This window comes from Thermobia domestica, chromosome 2 (genome assembly GCF_964235325.1).
Source record: "Thermobia domestica chromosome 2, izTheDome1.hap1.1, whole genome shotgun sequence".
NCBI classification, from domain to species: Eukaryota; Metazoa; Arthropoda; class Insecta; order Zygentoma; family Lepismatidae; genus Thermobia; species Thermobia domestica.
In genome coordinates, this window is record NC_137455.1 from 270,465,386 (window position 1) to 270,480,587 (window position 15,202).

The window sequence follows — 15,202 nt, forward strand, 5'->3', positions numbered from 1 at the left end:
ATTTTGAAAGAAATGTTATGAAGTGAACTTCTGGGCAGCATTTACAAGAGTAACAGTGCTGTCATCGGCAAGGTTCTAGATTACTGGTCCCCTTTCCCATTGAGCAGTAATAAAAACAGAAAACAACGTGCCCTGCGGGGCTCTAACCCGCCTTCACTCGCTAACGCTCGCTCGGCAATACTGTGTAAATTAGATGTATAAACTTAAGTACAGAAATAAACCAATCCAGCTGCTAACCTACATGGGGGACCAGTAATCTAGAACCTTCCCGTTGTCATCTAATGTGCTTATTTGTACTAGGAACACGGCTCATTATGTTATAGTCATTTACACTCAAGAAAAAGCATTAACTTCCGTAAATAAACTTTCATTTACATTTTTCTATTAGTTCACGTACAATCCGTATTCTTAATAAATGCTTGCTATTATTTTGGACGTATACACAATTGGTAAGACTCTTCGTTCTTGAAATTGCAAATGACGTCTTTGTTCGTGTTTCACGTTGGTCAGCGCATGCGCGATACGGAATGAACATACAACCATATATATTGCTCACGCACTATGTGTATTATGCTTGCAACTATGTGTATTATCCGCGCAACAATAAAAGCAACAACATGGTATGTTTTATGTACCACAAAAGAATTTCCTCACATGATTATGGTAACATAGGAGGTAATGTTAATATTGTTTATCTAACAAGAAATATGTTTCCAACGGCCATACCATGTTTAACTATACTTTTATGGTTCTCATAACCCTACTCGTTTTTAGAGTGTGTGCTCTATCCAAAAATACATACTTCAGAATCTCGCAGTACTTCTACAACAATTTTTATAGAGGTAGTGAGTACTTCAGATTGTATGCCCGTAACCAAACTGCCTGTACAAAAATTGTTGCGTGAGTACCTTAGGATTCTGAAACGTATTTTTGGATAGAGCACGTATTAGTTCCTAAGTAAAGCTTTGACCCGACTACGGTAAGTCCCATAGTTGTGGAGCTATGGACCTTTAAAGTTAATTTTTTCATGTTTTCGGCTGTTTTCGGCAGCCTATAACTCCGAAAGGAAGCATTTGTGCACCCAGGTCGGTCATACCAGGGTGGCTACTAAAATTCCAAAATTAAATTTCGTGACTTTTTCGTGACCTTTTCTTTACCAAACCATAAAATTTCCTAACATTCTCAAGAGGGAATTCGGGTGCAAATTACGCCGAATTTTCATGCATACGATAGAATACTTTGCTTGCGATTTAGTAGCGTCTAAAGCCCATCATAAAGACATTTTTGGTGGTGAATTTTGACATTTTATAGAACAAAATTTTCCAGTCTGTGCTTATATTTGTATAGATAAAAAAAATTCGTGAACCAAAAGCTAAATTTCGTGATTTTTTCTTGACTTTCATGACCGTTTTCTGATTTCGTGACTTTCGTGATCGATAGACACCCTGCATACTTTTCTTATTTTAGTGTCAGGAATGACCTCCCAAACGTTGCCGGTGTTGTTTTGAAACACCCTGTATATTAAAATCAGAACTTATAGTGAATTTCTACCACTTTCGGTTTTAGCAAAGAAGTTAGAATGGAGATGGAATATATTCTTGGAACGCTTAATAGATTTCCTTAAACCGCTTCTCGCTAATAGTTTTTATTCTATAGCGATCAACGTTAAAACCGGAAGTGGTTCATTTCTACCATTTGCAGTGTGAATATCACCTCCACCAAAAAACTCGATACCTAACTTTTGGCCATCTATTTTTATTTCCTGGACGTACGTACACACGGAATAATGTAAATTGCGTGGATTTCGATTATAATAGAGATTTAGGGATGGTTATGTATTCATGGAACGCTTAATCGAATGCAGGAAACAGTTTTTCCCTGTCTATTACGGCTTTTGCTCTATAATGATCAATGTAAAATTCCGAAATGGTTTATTTCTACAATTACTTCTAGTTGAAAACTCTCTCTCCCAAAAACTCGATTTCCAACTTCTGACTATCTCTATTCTGGCCAAAATTTATTTAGTTCTTGAGATTTTGTAACGTCCGTTTAGACAGCCCTCTTCCTCTTCCGAATTTCACCAAAATAGTCTAAAACATTTGAGCATCGCTTATGCACGCAAAACTGACATTTTTGCACAAAGCAATTTCAAGGTTTTCAAAAATTAATTTGGGGAGCTGTCTAAACTACAGTTCCCCCGCTGATTGCTGCCCAAATGGTCTCAGTCGTAACTGCATCGTTTGTGCACGCAAAATCTTCCTTTGCGCACAATAGGGTGGGCAGGAGTAGTAATCGCCCCACTTGGTCTCACTTTGGACTTTGACCCCGACCTTTGTGACGTCATAGGTCAAAGGTCAATGACCTTGGCCCAGGGTCAATGACCTAGGGGTACTTAGGACCACCCCCTCTAAATTTTGGCAGGGGTACCTTGGCCCACCCCCTAAATTTTGGCAGGGGTACATAGGACCACCCCCCTTAAATTTTGGAAATTGCCAAATCTAAAAATTTGGTATGGTAGCCTAGGACCACAGTATGTACCTCTAACAGTATTGGGTGTCTATGTCGTTCCCTTTTATGGGTAAAAAATTGCCAAAAAGTCAAATTTCGGGGGTTTTTGACCTAATTTATCCCCTTTGATGAGGTGTTATTACCCTATATGGTTATATGGGCGTATACAGGGGTCCATTCCCTTTCATAGCATATGGGTATATTAATGCACCCCTTGAAATTTTTGGGAGGGGTACCTTGGCTCACCCCTTCAATTTTGGAAATTGCCCAATTTAAACATTGGGTATTATAGTATAGGACCCTAATATCTATTATGATAAATTTGGGTGGTCCACCTCATTCCCTTCTAGGGGTACAAAATTGCCAAAACTATAAACGTAAGCAATACGTTATACCACGTGTTTGGTTTTTGGCTCAATTTATCCCCTTTGATGAGGTGTTATTACCTTATATGGTTATATGGTCATGTATAGGGGTCCATTCCCTTTTATAAGATGTGGGTATATTTGTGCACCCCGGGAGGGGCACCTTGGCCCACCCCTTAAATTTTGGAAATTGACCAATTTAAACATTTGGTATTATAGTACTGCACCCTAACATGTATTATGATAAATTTGGGTGGTCCACCTTGTTCCCTTCTAGGGGTACAAATTTGCCAAAATTTTAGTACAACCACGTGTTTGGTATTTTGGCCCAATTTATTTCCTTGGATGAAGTCCTATTACCTTATATGGTTATGTATAGGGGTCTATTCCCTATCATAAGACATAGGTACATTTGTGCACCCCCAGGAGGGGTACCTTGGCCCACCCCTTAAATTTTGGAAATTGCCCAATTTAAACATTTGGTATTATAGTACAGGTCCTCAATATGTATCATGATAAATTTGGATGGTCTACATCGTTCCCTTTTAGGGGTACAAAAATTGCCAAAATATAAACGTTGTACCACGTGTTTGTTTTTTGGTCCATTTTATCCCCTTTGATGAGATCCTATGATTACAAGGGGTCCATATCCTATCATAAGACATGAGTATATTGTTGCACCCTTCTTAAATTTTGGCAATGGGGGTCCACTGAAATTGTCCAATTGAAGCATAGTACAGGACCTCAATATGTTTCGGTGGTCCTATTTTCAAATTTTTAAGTACAACCATGTGTTCGGTTACTGACTCAATGTATCCTCTTTGATAAGGTATGGACGGTATCTCCTTTCAATTTGGTAGTACCCTTCGGGTGTAGTACGGTCACGTGATCAATGATTTGGTTTTTGATGCGCGACGAGGTCCCTGGTCAATGTTCTCTAGGAAAGATTCTTGGCATTTAAAACTTTTTTTTTCAACTTTTCAAACTAAAAAAATGAAAACAAAAATTGAAACGAAAAAATTTCGAAACAAAAATGTTCAAACAAAAATTTTAAACAAAAAATTCGAACATTTTTTTTAAACTTAAATTTCAAACAAAAAGTTTTTTTAGTTTGAAACAAAAAAATTTTAAACAAAAAAAAATTGGAAACGAAAAATTTCAAAACAAAAATTTCGAACAAAAAAAAATTTAAACAAAAAATTTTGCAACAAAAAAATTAAAAATTTTCAAACGAAAAAAATTTCAAACAAAATTTTGAAACAAAAAATTTCAAACAAAAAATTTGGAAACGAAAAAAAAATTGAAACGAAACATTTTCAAACAAAAAATTTTGAAAGAATAAATTTACAAACAAAAAAATTTCAAACAAAAATTTGAAAAAAAATTTGAAAAAAAATTTTCAACAAAATTTTTGAAACAAAAATTTCAAAACAAATTTGAAACGAAAAATTTTCAAATAGAATTTAAATCAAACAGTGATCAGCTTTCACGGTTAACCGTTAAACTTTATCCGGTTTTTAACTATTCGATTAACAAATAAACGGTTTTCAACTATTCGATTAACAAATAAACGGTTTTCAACTACTCGATAAACAGATGAACTGTTTCTTTCCTTTTCACACCAGTGAGTGCAAGAATTTACAAACTAAAACAAAAAAATTTGTACTCGCTTTAAATACGCATCATTTTTGAAACAAGGTGTTAGTGTTCATCATGGATACACAGTGGAAACATCCATTTACCTGTATTCTCGCAGGGCCTAGTGGGTGTGGAAAAACGTATTTTGTGAAGCGATTACTGTCACATCTCCCAACCATGATCAATGCAAAATTTCGTAAGATATACTGGTATTATGCAGAATGGCAAGACGTGTATGCAACAATGCCAGTTCCAGTAGAATTTCACGAAGGACTTCCACGAATGAAAGATTTTCAGCCTCAAGATGGACCACATTTGATTATTATTGATGACCATATGCGAGAAGTGAATAGTGATATTGTTGATATGTTCACAAAAGGATCACATCATCGAAATATTAGTGTGATTTTTATAACACAAAATGTATTTCATCAAAGTGAAGCAAATAGAAATATGAGTTTAAATTGTTCGTATTTGGTGTTGTTTAAAAATCCACGTGACAAGTCACAAATCAAGCATATGAGTTATCAAATCATGCCTGAGCATCCACTGTTTCTACAAGAAAGTTATGCAGACGCAACAAGAAATCCACATGGTTATTTACTGATGGATCTTAAACAAGATACACCCGATGAAATGCGATTTCGTACAAATATTTTTCCCGACGATTTGCATCATTATGTTTACGTACCAACAAAACATGTTTAAATTATTGTGCATGTGAAAAGAATGATTTAGTCTGTCACGATGTCTCCTACAGTGAAACACGCTGATCTGCTACGTGCTCTGCACAAAGCTAAACCAAGATTGCGTAAAGCTATTATTGCCAATGCAGACGCTTCATTAATTCATAGTATTTGTGAATGTTGTTATAATGTCTTAAAACGCAATGTTCCACTGACAAGTGCGCAGAAGTCAAGATTAAAGCGTTACAAGAACACGCTCCGCTATCTGGTGGACAATACAAAATCATTGGATAAAAAGAAGAAACATTTAGCCGTACAACAAGGAGGATTCTTACCTGCATTACTTGCACCTATTGTAGGAAGTGTGTTATCCAGTATTTTGTTTAAACAATAAACATCATGGAACATAGCAAGAAGATGGTTTTAGTGCCACCAGAAATGCTTCAACGAATGCATGCATCATCATCCCGTGTGAGTGAAAATCGAGAATCTAATCTCGATCGTGAAATGCAATCTATATTGAATACATCGTATCCAAGTGATGAAGAAAAATGGAATCAGTACAATAGAATATTACAGAAATATCTTTATGTGATACGTAAACAAGAAGAACCAATACCACTTACAATTACATCAATGAAACCTGATGGTGACGTCCCGAATGTTGGCGATAGCACGAAACAAGAAATTTTAGCCGCAATACCACAAATGTATCGTAAGAAAGCCGAACTACTATTCCGTCGTTTAAAACAAGATGACGCAATTACGTGGGATCATAAAGGAACAGTGTACATCAACGATAATAAACTACATGGATCCAATATTGTAGATTTAATGTGCGATGTGACTCGACCGAGGAAACATTCTAATCCTCAAGGCTGGGAATTGTTTTGCAACTACCTTGCATCGTCAAACACACCTCAAGAATTGATCGGTAATCCACGGAGATTAAACTATATTGTCAAGCATAATAGTACAACAGCATCTGAAGGATCTGCACCACCAAAACCGGCACCTGAATTATTTTCTTCCGGAGAAGAAGAAGAAGAAGAAGATGATGATGATGTTTTAGAAGTCCGACCAAAAAGAAAACGTATCATTCCACAATGGTCAACGTACAAACCATGAACAAAAAGTTGAAATCCATTTATTACAATCCAGCACATCCTGCATCATTTTCTACTGCAAAGAAATTATGGCAAGCCACAGGAAAATCTATACCTCTAGCCAAAATAAAACTTTGGTTAAACAAACAACCTACCTACACGTTACATCGTCCTGTACGTCGTCGTTTCCGTAGAGATTTTTATCTTGTCAACAATATTGATGATCAATGGGAATGTGATTTAAATGATTTACAATCACTTCAAAACTATAATGACAATTACCGCTATATTCTTACAGTGATTGATATGTTTAGTCGGTACGGGTGGGCTGTACCACTAAAATCAAAAAGTGCCGAGGATATAGTGAATGCATTTGAAATGATTTTCCAGGAGAGGAAACCAATTGTGCTACGTAGTGATCAAGGAACTGAATTTACCAACAAGACAGTACAAAAGTTTCTCAGGAAACACAACGTGCAACATGTTACAACAAAGGATCCAGATATTAAAGCCAGCATCGCAGAAAGATTTAATCAGACATTGAAACATCGTATGTGGAAATACTTTACCAAATATCAAACATACAATTACATCAAAGTATTGCCTTTACTTGTAAAAGCATACAATGAAAGTCGGCATTCCAGTATTAAAATGGCACCTGCAAACGTTTCTCAGGACAATTTACTGGAGGTGTGGCATAACTTATACGACAAAAAGCTACAACGTTCAAAACAAGATACGGATTTATCTGTTGGTGATACTGTTCGTATAAGTAAAACAAAACGTATCTTTGACAAGGGTTACCTCGAGAACTGGACTTGGGAAATATTCAAAGTAAAAGCCATTGTACCAAGAAACCCACCAGTGTATCGACTAGAGGATTTAAATCATCAACTTATCGATGGTGTTTTCTACAGAGAAGAATTACAACCAGTACCGCTCCCTTCGACGTTCCTCATCGATAAAATATTACGTACAAGAACAAATGGTCGCAGAAAGGAGTATCTCGTCCAGTGGAAAGGATATCCTTCCTCATTCAATTCGTGGATCCCTGCAACTTCATTGAAGAAGAAGAAGAATGGAACCTGATCAAGATTTTTACGTTACACTTCCCAGTAATAGTTCCATGGATTATTTTCCAGAAAATACATTGACTTCATATATTACGAAATTACAACGACGTGTAGAGTTTCGCCAGAAATGGGATGTGGCAATTGTAGAGATTCATTATCCACATTCTTTGCTGAACATTAACAGTGAAAACAATAAAATATATTACAAATCATCAAGTAGTAATGATCAAGAACCGTGGAAGGTTGTAACGATCCCTGTACGCTATTATAACAATATACGGGATCTTATTCATGCAATTAATATACACCATAAAGAAACCAATTTATTTATATCTCATGACGCAACTAATAATATATGCCTCATAAGACATCCCAAAAAGGAAATCCATACTTCTGTACAAATCTCACCAAGTGTTAGTTTAATGCTTGGATTTGAACCGAAAAGTGATTTAAAAGATATGGAAAAGGGACAATATACACCGGATGTACGATTAGGCTTACCATCACAAATGTACGTCTATTGTGACATTATTGAATCTGTCATTGTTGGAGATACAATGGTACCCTTGCTACGAATTGTCAGCATGGATCCTGTGAATCATACTTTTGGAAGTCATGCAGTACAAATCTTTAATCCTGCACATTATGTTCCGGTGGAAAAAATGAATTTTGAGCAAATACAAATCGATATAAGGGATAGCACAGGTCATCGTATGCCATTCACCTTTGGAACGGTGTGTACAAAACTACATTTCCGTCGTCGTCGTCATGACTGATCCGTATTTGCAATACTACCAAAAACAAGCGTTGTCCGGTATCGGCAACGTCTATGTGGGAAGTCCCTATCAAGCAGGACATGGCATTGGAAGTTTCCTTGGTGGCTTATTTCGTTCAGTGTTACCACTTGTGAAGCAAGGCGCTAAAACTGTGGGAAAAGAATTATTAAAATCAGGTGCCAATATGATTAATGATGTTGTGATCTCGAATCAACCGCTGGAAGAATCGTTTCATCAACGTATGCAAGAGGCAAAATCAAATTTACAAGAAAAAGCTAAAAATAAGTTGAAAACTATGCTGGGAAGTGGATATCATAAACGAAAATGGGATGACTGCTCTCAGTTTGAGGTTGACCTTCCAACGATCAACAACACCATCAATCCTACAAAGAGACGTAAATTATCACATAAGAAGAAGAAGAAATCATTGGCATCGTCACCAGATATTTTTGATTAATTCAACGATGGCTTTCTTACATCATCAATCCTGTGAATGTGTAAAAAGTGAATTGGACATTTTTTCAACGTTGCCCACGCAAACCAGTGTTCTGGACAATCGTATTATAGGCTACAAACCAATTAGTTCAATAGCTGAAAATTCACCAATAGAATTTGTAGTGAGTGGTAGCAGTGATGAATATATTGATTTGCCACAAACCTTATTGTACATCCAAGCACAAATTGTGAAACCAGATGGTTCCTCCTTCACCAATACGGATAAAGCAATTGCACCTGTCAATGATTTTCTAAATGCTATGTTTAGTGAAGTACAAATCTACTTGAACAATAAACTGATTTCATTTCCGTCACATAATCATCCATATCGTTCGTACATGGAAAAACTGCTCAATTATAGTGATGGAGCTAAAAATACACATTTACAAACAGCAATGTGGTTTCAAGATACGGCTGGTCATATGAACGCAACCACAAGTGAGAACAAAGGATTTCAACAACGCTATGAACTGACAAAACAAAGTATGAAATTCGATATGATTGGACATCTTCATTGTGACATTTTTAATCAAGATAAATTTTTAATTCATGGAGTGGAATTACGTGTGAAACTTATTCCTGCAAAACCAAACTTTTGTCTCATGGCCGGTGAAAGTGGTGTCAGTGCAAAAATCAATATTCTAGATGCATCGTTGCAGGTGAAAAAAGTCAACATTAGCCCTAGTGTTAAATTGGCACACAATAAAATTTTACAATCTACACCGGCAAAGTATCCTCTGACAAGGGTTCAAATGAAATCATTTACCATCCCGAAGGATATACAATCCAAAACTATTGATAACCTGTTTATGGGAACATTGCCAAATCGTATTATTGTAGGATTTACATCGAATGAAGCATCCAGTGGAACTATTACCACCAATCCATTTGAATTTCAACATCTAAACATTAATTTCTTTACACTGTACGTGGATGGAAAAGCTGTACCTTCAAAACCATTGCAACCCAACTTTGAAGAAAATCTCTACATTTCATCGTACCACACATTGTTCTCAGGCTCTGGCATACATTTTACCAATACTGGAAATACAATTTCAAGAGCCGACTACAAGAATGGATATACACTGTTTGTATTTGACCTAACTCCCGATTCTTCTGCTGGAGATTGTCACTATTGGAATTTACAACGACATGGAGCCATCCGATTGGAAGTTCATTTCCAAGAGAAATTAGCAGCACCTGCAAACTGTATTGTGTATGGAGAGTTTTCCTCACTCCTAGAGATCGACCACCAGCGCAACATTATCCTGGACTTTTAAATTACAAGGTACGTATACGTTATGTATCATTTCCATTCACGATGTTGAATACATTACAATTAGCTAGTGCTTTACACGGTAGTCCGTTGTTCAGAAATCATTTTACCGGGGTATTTGCAAGCGATGAGTTGCCCTCACGGATTTCTCTTCCTCTGGCAATGATTGTAAATACAGATCCATCCACAAAACTAGGAAGTCATTGGATTGCAATTTATATTGATCATCGCGGTGTTGGAGAATATTTTGACAGCTATGGCCTTCCTCCTTATGTACCACAACATGTTGCATTCTTAAAACTTCATTGTATGTACTATAAATATAATAATAGCCAAATCAAAGTCTTGGTTCATCCGTATGTGGCTATTATGCTTATTTTTATTTGTGCTGTAAAGCCCAAGGAAAATCTCTGCGTGAAATTCAATACTTGTTCACAACAGTACCCACGGTTAATGATCGTAGACTGCTGCAATATACCTTCCAGGTAATTTTATCATATTTATCATTGCAAATGTATTGTTTAATCATCATCTATTTCTATACTAATCATCTTTTTCCTCGTTCTTTTTTACAGAATTCACAATACGAAGCTTTGCAAACGGGTGCTATGCTGCAAAACATGGAAACAAATCATTACAATCAAGAAGAGGAGGCGGTCTAATGAAGAAACCCAGCTCAATATACAAACATTGTCAATAAGAAAGAAAAAGAAGAAACCAGAAATATGAATAAAATACAATTTATACTTATTTATGTGTTTTTATTGTTCATTCCACATACAACGTTATCAGATTCTCCTAAAGAACTGTGCGATACAAGACGAGAACCCTGGACAAAGTTTCCACCTAATTCCTAGAGAACATTGACCAGGGACCTCGTCGCGTATCAAAACCAAATCATTGATCACGTGACCGTACTACACCCGAAGGGTACTACCAAATTGAAAGGAGATACCGTCCATACCTTATCAAAGAGGATACATTGAGTCAGTAACCGAACACGTGGTTGTACTAAAAAATTTGGTAATAGGACCACCGAAACATATTGAGGTCCTGTACTATGCTTCAATTGGACAATTTCAGTGGACCCCCATTGCCAAAATTTAAGAAGGGTGCAACAATATACCCATGTCTTATGATAGAATATGGACCCCTTGTAATCATAGGATCTCATCAAAGGGGATAAAATGGACCAAAAAACAAACACGTGGTACAACGTTTATATTTTGGCAATTTTTGTACCCCTAAAAGGGAACGATGTAGACCATCCAAATTTATCATGATACATATTGAGGACCTGTACTATAATACCAAATGTTTAAATTGGGCAATTTCCAAAATTTAAGGGGTGGGCCAAGGTACCCCTCCTGGGGGTGCACAAATGTACCTATGTCTTATGATAGGGAATAGACCCCTATACATAACCATATAAGGTAATAGGACTTCATCCAAGGAAATAAATTGGGCCAAAATACCAAACACGTGGTTGTACTAAAATTTTGGCAAATTTGTACCCCTAGAAGGGAACAAGGTGGACCACCCAAATTTATCATAATACATGTTAGGGTGCAGTACTATAATACCAAATGTTTAAATTGGTCAATTTCCAAAATTTAAGGGGTGGGCCAAGGTGCCCCTCCCGGGGTGCACAAATATACCCACATCTTATAAAAGGGAATGGACCCCTATACATGACCATATAACCATATAAGGTAATAACACCTCATCAAAGGGGATAAATTGAGCCAAAAACCAAACACGTGGTATAACGTATTGCTTACGTTTATAGTTTTGGCAATTTTGTACCCCTAGAAGGGAATGAGGTGGACCACCCAAATTTATCATAATAGATATTAGGGTCCTATACTATAATACCCAATGTTTAAATTGGGCAATTTCCAAAATTGAAAGGGTGGGCCAAGGTACCCCTCCCAAAAATTTCAAGGGGTGCATTAATATACCCATATGCTATGAAAGGGAATGGACCCCTGTATACGCCCATATAACCATATAGGGTAATAACACCTCATCAAAGGGGATAAATTAGGTCAAAAACCCCCGAAATTTGACTTTTTGGCAATTTTTTACCCATAAAAGGGAACGACATAGACACCCAATACTGATAGAGGTACATACTGTGGTCCTAGGCTACCATACCAAATTTTTAGATTTGGCAATTTCCAAAATTTAAGGGGGGTGGTCCTAGGTACCCCTGCCAAAATTTAGGGGGTGGGCCAAGGTACCCCTGCCAAAATTTAGAGGGGGTGGTCCTAGGTACCCCTAGGTCATTGACCCCGGGCCAAGGTCATTGACCTTTGACCTATGACGTCACAAAGGTCGGGGTCAAAGTCCAAAGTGAGACCAAGTGGGGCCATTACTACTGCAGGAAAAAAAACTTTTTTTTTTTTTGGAATTTCTATTGGCCGGGTTGCGGAAAAGTTGCCTCATGTTAGTGGTAGTCTACACATAAAATTGGATTTTTTGGGTCATCCCCTTCCTTTGCCTCATGGGACTTGAATATTTTATAGTTGCAGCTATACAACCCGCACGACACTACGAAGAAAATTGTGCTCCACAGCTATAGCCTTTGGTTCTTTTTCACACTGAAGCATTCTGAGGCAAGTGAGTTGGGAAATGAGTATACCAAGTTTTGTATTGATAGACGGAATAGATATAAGGGGAAAATGTGTATTGTTATACAAGCTTTCCACTCATACCTATCTTGTCTATCAAAACAAAACTTGGTACAGCCATTTCTTATCCCCTATAGTATTTTTTGAAATACATTTGGATTGTGTACTTTTACCCGGGGTCACTCCAGAGGGTCCAAAATTGTTGAGAGGGATTTTTGAAGGGAATTTTCCCGACATTCTCCTAATTTTTCCTGTTCAAATACGTTATGCGCCCCAATACATAGCACCTCTGGAAAGCTTGTTTCATGCTGAAGAAAGTGAACTAAAAGCAATGACTTTCCAATGAACAGTGTTGATGCGATAGCTATTTCACTGTAAGTCTAGGATTTTCTTTATACTAACAGGTTTAATGGGCCCCAGGGACTTACCCTTTGTCCATGGCACCTAATTTTTTGTGCATGAATATATCTTTGTTATGTTTATCGAATGGACTAGGATTCGGATGTCCGGATGACATGTCATGTCCTTTCCTTGTTAGGTTCCCTCTCAGTTCCTTATTACTCCCTAACTTTTTGTAAGCAAAGATTTTGCCTTTCCGGTAAATTGACGAAACTGAATCGCATCCCGTGAAGCCGTATATCATTAGAATAAAGTAATTCATTCTCCTATATCATCTTGAATAGCACCAATATGGCGAATCTTGTGTGGGCGAGTCTTCGTTCCTAGCATCATCATTTTCAAAGATGTGTCTGGTGGAACGAGGAAAATTAGAAGAACCAACAAATCTGTGTCTTCATCTATCAAAATAACTTCAAGGATTTCCTTGACCTCTGTAATAGCCATGGTTACAATCAGTACATCAGCATCTGCCTTGGCCTGAAGTACCTTGCATCCTGATTTCTGGAGATGCATACTCAAAAGTTGGATGTATCTAATTTTGTTGCTGTCATTTAGGAGAAATTCAGTCTGTCCTGCAGTAACAGTAATATTATCTTCTACTCCTATATCTAAGTGGCAAGTCTTTCCTGCACTTCGCAGATGGTCCTCATCTTTTGTGCTTGGATCTTCGCCATATCCATAAAAAACGACAAGAATTTTTCTGTAATGTGTAACAACGTATGCAGTATATTGCTAACATATTCTTTAGAACGTAGCTGGACGCTGCAACGCAACACAATGCAGGAGATGCCCACCATCAACTATGTTGGATCAACTCTGTTTGTTGAGCTCCTTCGTGGCTAAGCAGTTAGTGTAGGTACCTTTGGCGTGGAAGACCCGGTTTCGATTCCCGGTGGGAGTTCATGTGGTTCGGATTCCACGTTAATCAGTATGTCCCGTCTCATATAACCTCGCTGCTGAAAGATGTGGCGAAGATGACAAATTCCGAACCGCCACTGAAATGCGCTTCCAGCAGTGTATACTGTTGATTGCCAGAGGACTAGTGGATTGTGAAGATCAACTGTAAGGAGCGCTACAAAGAGACGTTAAACTCAAAATAAACTCAACTCTGTTTGTTGTTTTCTGGGTTGAAGTTGAGGACAAGACGGATATTATCGATAATTTTGTACCTTTCCTCATTAGATCTCCTTCATCAGGTAAGGAGAGAGAATACGCAAGATAGTTAATATTTGAAGACCTCACTAGTCAGACAACTGTTCTTCAGACCTAACTATGCATACCATGCGGTGCAGAAGCTGGTTTGGGTTTACACAGAATAATTCATTATGCACAGTCATTGATCTTGTTAAGCTGCCGAAAGACGACTTGCCTTTCAGATTCAATGTCACTGAATTGCTTTCCCTCAATCTTCTTCATTGCAGCAAGTCAAACTTCTAATGCCTTATCACAATTTACGTTTTCATCAGCTAGCAAGTCAGTAGATATTGATGCAAGCTAGTATGATCTCTCGAATGGATTATGTACCCGGAACTTGTTGATGAAACAGAGGACATCTTTGGCATCACGAATTTGATGAGACTTTCGCAAGTCAACATGCTGTTCGGAGGAGGCGGCAGGAGCGGATTAAGGGCGGAGTCGATGGAGCCCAGGTTCTAGGGCCCCCAAGCTCAGGAGGCCCCAAAATCTCTCTCTTTAATACTAAAATATAGCAATCTACTTATTATGCTATAGGCTTCAGACCCATGGTAATTGTTTCCACTCGCTACGCTCGCGGTATCGCTAGAGTTAAGTCTTCTTCCACTAACGTCTTCACCAGTGGCGTATTTACGATTTTTTTCAAGAGGGGCTTTGCTAAATTTCGGATGGGGGCTTTGCCTGAAAATGTGAAAATTCTGCAAGATATTTCATATGCTTTACTATGGTAAGTAAGATTTCGGGTGGGCTAAATACGCCACTGGTCTTCACGATACGTATTTTGTGACGGAGTGAGTTATTTTGGGCCTCTATTACAAATCAAATTGTCAGCTTCTGGCAATTCCTTTGAAATGTGTCTGTCATTATTTAGAGCAAATTTAGGAGGTTTCCCAAATCTCCTTTACTCTATTAGTGTTTTTACAGGGACTGATGACCATTTGGCTTATATTTGGCATTTATGTATTATACTGCAGTATATGAGCATTTAACTGTTAATAATGAATGTAGTTAAACTAATTATTGTAAACTTGGAGCACATTATAAATATTACAG